The sequence below is a fragment of the Nicotiana tabacum genome, chromosome 18 (assembly GCF_000715075.1).
Source record: "Nicotiana tabacum cultivar K326 chromosome 18, ASM71507v2, whole genome shotgun sequence".
Classification (NCBI taxonomy): domain Eukaryota; kingdom Viridiplantae; phylum Streptophyta; class Magnoliopsida; order Solanales; family Solanaceae; genus Nicotiana; species Nicotiana tabacum.
In genome coordinates, this window is record NC_134097.1 from 33,829,369 (window position 1) to 33,837,093 (window position 7,725).

A 7,725-nucleotide genomic window follows, 5' to 3' on the forward strand; every position below is an offset into this window, starting at 1 on the left:
TAATTTAGGTTTTAATTTTAATTTTGGAAAAAGGAAAAGAATTTTAACGAAAAATGAATTGAAAAAAAAATGGAGAAGAAAAGAATGGAAAGGGATCAAATTTTTGGGCCAAATTAATTAAACTCCCCAGGCCCAAAGCCATTTCCTCATACCCGTCCAACGTAGCCCAAAACCCGTCCAACCCGGTCCAAAACCCCCCAGTACCATACGACGTCGTTTCATTAAGGTTGATCTGGGCCGTTGATATTGCCTAATCCAACGGATCAAAACTGGGGGGGTTAATATATATATGTCCAAACGCTACCCTACCCCCTCCCTCATTTCATCGTTCCAACATCCCGTCCTCATAAACCTGCCCTCAAACCCTAGTAGCCGCCCCAAAATCCCACCACCGTCTGATGGTGGCGCCACCTATAACCACCTCCTAAATATCAACCCATGACCATCAAGAGCCCCACATTCCAAATCCCACTCTGTTTGCCTCGAATCAAACCAGAACGATTCGAATCTTTGAAGGAAGGTCTGGCTAAAAACCCTATCTCCTCTAAAACTCCATCATCTTGGCACCCGAAACTTTCTTTTCCCTCCTCATACCAGATTCCCAACCGGCTTCCTAATAACCTCTGTGTACTGGTCAGAATTTTAGATCCAAAACTCGAAAGACTCGGTTTTCCCCAATATGGTCACTCAGGTCTCTCCGTTTAAGTTTCTCTTTCAAGGTTGAGACCCCTAGGAATCCTTTCTCTCACCAAGACTCAGTCGAAGCCATGCAAGGTTAGGTCTACTGGAAGAAATTATTTCTGTTGGTCAAAGCAAATTTGAAATCTAAGGGGGCTTGATATCCGTTCGTCCTTTTAAGTAAGTTTTTCTCAACGGCTTTCCTTGTTCTTTTCTTTCTTTTTGTCCATGCCTTCTTCCTTTTTACCCTCTTCAAAAGATTAAGTCCAATTTGATCTCTGCGTTTTGGGAAAAATTGATTGTTGAAACTTTGTTTTAAGATTAGTTTCTTAAGTGCCTTTAAAATCTAGTTGTTTTCAGAGTTTTGTTTTTATTTTGTTTTGTTTGTTTGAAATTGCTTAGTTTGTTAATTAGTTTAAATAGCTTAATTATCTTCCTACTTATTTGTGATCATCAAATTAGTCAATCTGCTGGGTTCTGGTAAGTTTGTTTTCTTTTGAATTTGTTTTGGTTTCACTTTGCCATTTGTGCTCTGAGGACAATACAAACCTCGTTCTAAGAGAGTCTTCTTTGGCCTGAATTTGAGGCTATGTCTTTTGACACATTGAGCCCATTTTGGGACCATAGCATACACCCGTTTGACCCAGGTTGGTCTTCAGGGTAAAAATAGGGTGCTAGGAGGGTAGTTTAGAAAATAAGATATAAGGAATCTTTAGTGTAACTGATTTGGAAGTTTCTAGTGAGGGTTTCTCTGTGAATTTCAGACTTTTAACAATATAACTTGAGTAACAAGCCAATAAGGGAGGGACTTTTAAGCTAAAAGAAGATTTTAAAAATGAACTAAAAGGTGAATACTAAATTGTCTAGGCTGCCCTATTTGCTTGCCTATAAAGGCATCATTTCTTGCCTGGGGGAAGAAGATTCAGAGATTAAAAAATCCAGAAAATACAAACGGTTGATTTTTTACTGTTTCATTGAATTTTTCAGTGATTTTTGAATCTATCAATTTCCAAACAACTTTCATTCATCTGAGGGTAAAAATGGATTAGAATTGCGATTTTGGAAAATTCTGGTTCAAGCTTGTGGTTGGGTTTACTATTCTATTGAATGCCTGGAGTTGATTTCACTATCTTGACTGTTCAAATTTGGGTTTAGCTGATTCTGTGGTGCTGCTTCCTGTTTGATATCTCTGTTGCAGCTTACTGCTCCTTACCTATTCTTCTTTGTCCATTTACAGGTACATTTTTTGAATCAATGTGAAATCCAATTTGAAGAGGGAAATGAAAATGAAGTTAAGAAATGATAATAGTTCTATCTGTAGTAGTTCTATATAATGTCTGTTTTTGTTATTTGATTCTTGGTGTATGCTAGGTAGTTTTTATTCTGAATATTCGAATTCGTTGAGTTGTATTAGATTTGGGACTATTATAAGAGAAATAACCTGTTAATCGGGTTAAATTCAGGACAGATGCATTATTGGGGAATCTTGTGATATAAATGGTATTGAGATTTGTTTGTTGAATAGCTCACTTAAGTTTTGATAACATGTTAATTGTGTTAGTTTGATCATGTACTTATATATTAGTTTGGCAGAATTTTATTCATTGGATTTCGTGGGTGTTGGAATTGTGTTTAAAGGGGAAGAATTGTTCCAGAGTATTCTAATAATAGAAGCAAGTGTCAGTTCATTTTGTTGTTGGTTGTGAGCATGCTTAGTTTAGATTAGTTGTTTCAATTCAGAATGTTCAGTTAGTGAGCTAAAACTCAAAAGCATTAGTCTATTTTGGTGTTAATTATGAACATGTTTGAGTTAGATTTATTGTTTGCCAACTCATAATGATCAGTTGATAGTTAAAATTCAGAAATAAAGGGTTAGTTTCATTTCATGCTTCACCGAGTTACTTAATTGAAGTGCAAGCAGTTAATTGTACATTGAGCATTTTTGCTGAGAATGGTTGGCTATCTCAGGCTTGAATAATTGAGATTCAGAAGTGGGAGGTCAATTCCATCTTATGTTTCATGTAGTATCTTGAATTATTTACAATCAATCCACTGTGCACAAAGGGCGAGTCTGAACTTGGGCCTAGCTATGGCCCAGTTAATGAGATCATGGCTATTAATTCAAATAATTCTGATGTTTTGCATGCATAGAGACTCGATCCGGAGTCCCGCATCTGTTGATGTCCATCCTCTACGGCTTGGGGCTCGTGTTCGGCCTATATCAGGGCAGGCCAGGTCTTTTGGAAAAAGGGCCAGTCTTCTGAGCCCAATGCTCTTTAATTCCACCCGCTCGTCCTACCTGATTGTTGGTCTATTAGTTTTAAATTGATCCGAAATGTTAGTCTTAAAAGTGTTGATAATTCTGTCCTCTAATTAATTTAGTTCACACTAGTTACATTACGAGGTGAGCCATATTGGATAATATAAGTAGTTTATGGCCCTTCAAAGTTTAATTCGAATTCCCTTTTAGAATTGGAATCGAGGTGCACCGCGCTAAAATAAAATCTCAAATGAGCGGCCCACATTTAATTATTTCTCTTAAACCTTATAACTCGAGGCGTGCCATTTAGCAAATTTTCCATGGCCCTCGCAATGTTAAAAACGTGTAGTCGCTTTATGCGCATAATTTTAATACTTAACTTCCTTAAACTCGGGTGTGCATTTCATGTGACCCAAATCCAAATCTTGACAATGTTAAATAAAATATGTCGTGGATCACGGGTACATTTCATGTGGCATGATCCAAAGGCGTCTTTTGTATAACGTTAAAATCTTCTTAAAATGAATTAAAAGCGGTTAAAGGTTTAAAATGGCATCATAGGTTAAAACGTGTTTCTAAAATCAGATAATTAAGCCGAATATAATAGTTAAGCGACCGTGCTAGAACCACGGAACTCGGGAATGCCTCATACCTTCTCCCGTGTTAACAGAATTCCTTACTCGGATTTTTAGCTCGCGAACTGTTAAACAGAGTCAATTTTTCCTAGATTCGGGTTTTAAAACCGGTGACTTGGACACTATAAATTATCCCAAGTGGTGACTCTAAATCTTTAAACAAACAAATCCCGTTTCGATTGTCCTTTAATTGGAAAAACTCCTTTGTATTTATACCCTTTACGGGGTGTAGGTAAAAGGAGGTATGACAGTCCCCCATGACCGAAGAAATATATTAAGGGGGGATATGTACAATCTGCTGAGGGTGGCGCATCATCTACCGTCAAAGGAGGCGGAGTTGAGCATGTCGAGAACAACGGTTCTGGTTCAGATGTCGACCCAAAAGATGTGTGAGCTTATTTGTAGCGGCATACTCACGTAGAGGTGAGGTCGGAAGCTCCTGATCGACACATAGTCATCCCCGTGAACTATGATTTGTTGCTGAATTGCAAACGGGCAGCAACGGCATTTGCCACTTTATGTGCTACTTCCGAGAGCATGATGCTTAAGGAAATTAACGATGTAGACCTATCGCGGAGCATTTCTGGCATGGCTCTTCGGGTAAGAGCTTTTCTCTTCTCTTTGTTTCTGGGTTCGTTTTCTATACTTAATCCCTTCCTTGTTTTGTATTTGCTTTGCATACTAGACCCTCATCATGGACGATGAGCGCGATCAGAGGGACAAGCGGAGGACGGCCATTTTTGGAAGAGTGGCCAACAAATATAAGGAGTATCGTACCAAACATCGTGCATTGGCCGACCTCTTCACTCAGGACAGAGATTTTCAGTTGTTTTGTGACGGACTCAAGCAGAAGGAGAAAAAGTTGGCACAGAAAATCGAAGAGCTGAAGGAGAGGGATGAAGACCTGATGAAGGCCATTGCCCGATGCAGCGAACATGATGTGTCTCTTAAGGCCAAAGAAGATGAACTCGAGATGAGTAAGGGGTGATAGCTGAGAACGCCGACCTTCAAGTGTAGAATGCCGCCTTAAGGGTTGAGCTTAACAGGAGGGCGGTGGAGGCTGTCGACCTTAGGGGTGAGCTGAGCGCTAAGGCTGATAGGTTGGCCTATGTTGAAAGGGATAGGGCGGCTGTCATCTTAGAGGTAGTGGCTTTGGAAGATGCCCTTCACGTTTGTAGATTAGAGCGAGACAAGAAGGCGGAGGCATCTGCGCTTGAGACAGCGAGGTTTGAGGGATGTATCCAAGATCTGGAGGCAGAGTTATCCGTGTTAAATGATCAAGTTGTCGCTTTGAAAATAGAGAATGTGCGACGGCAATCACAATCTTCTACTTCTCATGCTTCGCCCGACCCTGTCATGCCACGAGATTTATATAAGATGTGGGTTCATGTCGAAGCTCAACTTAATATGTATAAGTCTCTTCATGACGACGAGAAAGTGTCTGAGACAGAACTTCGAGAGGTGCGTATTAAAGCATGTGCCGCTCGTAAGGGTGTGGTTATGACCCCGGCACACCTGGCAGAGATGATGTTGACTATGACGATGCGGACAAGCTCGCCTCCGATTCTTGGTACAATGAGGAGTATGTCACGGGGGATGATGTGGCATAGGACTTGGTTGTATTTATTTTTGTTTTGCTATTTTGTGGGGGCGTCCTTGAGCCATTTGTACAAAACTTTGTAACATATCAGCTGTAATGAAGCAGTTAATTTTTGTGGTATACCTCTGAACTATTTTCTTTTTGTGTGTTTTTTCGTTGCGCGGGGTCTACCCAGCCTTGCGTGATATTTTATTATAATCCGAGCGACGTCAGATGTTAAGTACTCTGTGTGATGTCGACTATTAAATGATTTTAGCAAGGTCGAGCTCTTCCCTTTGGCGACAGCATTTGTCGAAAGGGTGTTATTTTGAGTAAATGTCGAAATGTTAACACATTGCATTTCGAGCAAGGTCAAACTATTGTCTTTAGCGACGCCCTTTTCCGTAAGGATGTAATTTCGAGTTAATGTTGAAATGTTAACCCGCTGCGTTTCGAGCAAGGTCAAACTCTTGCCTTTTGCGATGGCCTTTTCCGTAAGGGTGTTATTTTGAGTTAATGTCGAAATGTTAACCCATCGTGGTTCGAGCGATGTCGAATTCTTTTTCTTTGGCGACGGAATTAGCCATATGGGTGTTATTTCGAGCAAATGTCGAAATGTTAACCCATCTTGGTTCGAGCGATGTTGAATTCTTTTTCTTTGGCGACGACCTTAGCTGTAAGGTTGTTATTTGAAGCTAATGTCGAAATGTTAACCCGTCGTGGTTCGAGCGATGTCGAATTCTTTTTCTTTGGTGACGGACCTAGCCGTAGGGGTGTTATTTTGAGCTAATGTCGAAATGTTAACCCGTCGTGGCTCAAGCGATGTCAAATTCTTTTTCTTTGGCGATGGCCTTAGCCATAGGGGTGTTATTTCGAGCTAATGTTGAAATGTTAACCCGTTGTGGTTCGAGCGATGTCAAATTTTTTTTCTTTGGCGACAACCTTAGCCATAGGGTTGTTATTTCGAGCTACTGTCGAAATGTTAACTCGTAGTGGTTCAAGCGATGTCGAACTCTTTATTGCGAAAGATCGATGGAGGTTTTCTTTTACTTACTGGAGTGTCGTACATGTTAATTTCATTCGTATGTTGGAGATGCATGTTGATTTCATTCATACATTGGAGGTATATGTCGATTTTGTTCATACCTAGAAGTTTCCTCATACATTGGAGATACGTGTCGATTTTGTTCATATATTGAAGTTTCCTTGTATCTAATCCTTCATTACTCGGCCTGGGGATGCCATCGGCAGGGTGGGCGATGAACTACACGTTGAACTTCGAGACGTCACCCTCATCGCCTCATTAAAAACCTCCCCAAGAAAACCCGATTGGGACAAAACCCGGGTGAGGGAAAAAGAGTACGACTTGGGTTGTGGCGTCTTTCAGAAGCGGAAGTATTTGAGATGGGCGACATTCTAGTTGTTTTGTAGTAGTTTTCCTTCCATTGTTTCTAGTTGGAATGCTCATTTGCTTGCTGTTGTTGTGATTTTATATGGTCCGTCCCAGTTGGTTCCCAATTTTCCTTCATTTAGGTCTTTGGTTGCTTGTGTTTTGGCTTTGAGGACGTAGTCCCCGACTCGGAGTGATCGTATTTCGGCCTTCTTGTTGTATTACCTTTCTGCCTGTTGTTTTTGGGCTACCATCCTTATGTGAGCCATATCCCTCCGTTCTTCCACTTCATCCAGGTCTTGTATTCTGTTTTCGTAGTTGTTTGGTCCACTCTAATTGGAGTATCTCAAGCTAGGTTCTCCGACCTCAACAGGTATAATGGCGTCAATCCCATAGACTAATGAATATGGCATTTCACCTGTGCTGGTTTTTGGCGTGGTGCGGTAGGCCCATAACACCTCTGGTAGTAGTTCCGGCTAGCCCTTTAGCTTCCTCAAGCTTTTTCTTTAGTATATTCAATATTATTTTGTTGGAGGACTCTACTTGACCGTTTCCAGTGGGATGATATGGCGTGGAGAGCATCCACTTGATCTGCCATTTTTCGAAGAACTCGGTCATTTTTTTCCCAATGAACTGAGGTCCATTGTCACAGCTGATTTCTTTAGGGATGCCGAAGTATGAATGCGATGACTTCCTGTTCGCGTATTTGGGTGAACCCACTTGTTTCAACCCATTTGGAAAATTAATCAGTTATAACCAAAACGAAGCGTATCTTACCTCGCCCTACTGGGAGGGGTCCGACGATATCCATTCCCCATTTTATAACGGCCATGGTGAAGTAACAGAGTGCAAGAGCTCGCCCGCTTGGTGTATCATAGGTGCGTACTTTTGGCATTGCTCACAATTCTTAATGTAATCCACGGCTTCCTTTTTCATAGTAGGCCGGTAGTATCCTATACAAATAAGGCATCTGACGAGGGCTCAGTTGCTTGTGTGGGCAATGCAGTGGCCCTCGTGTACTTTTTCAAGCACACGCCTTGTTTGATTTGGTCCAAGGCATTTTGCCAAAAGGCCACCGAACGTCCTTTTGTAAAGGTTATGGTTTATGAGGCTGTACCTAGCCGCTTGTATTCGAAGCTTTTTGGCTTCTTTTTTGTCTTGTGGGAGTGTTCCCTCCTACAAA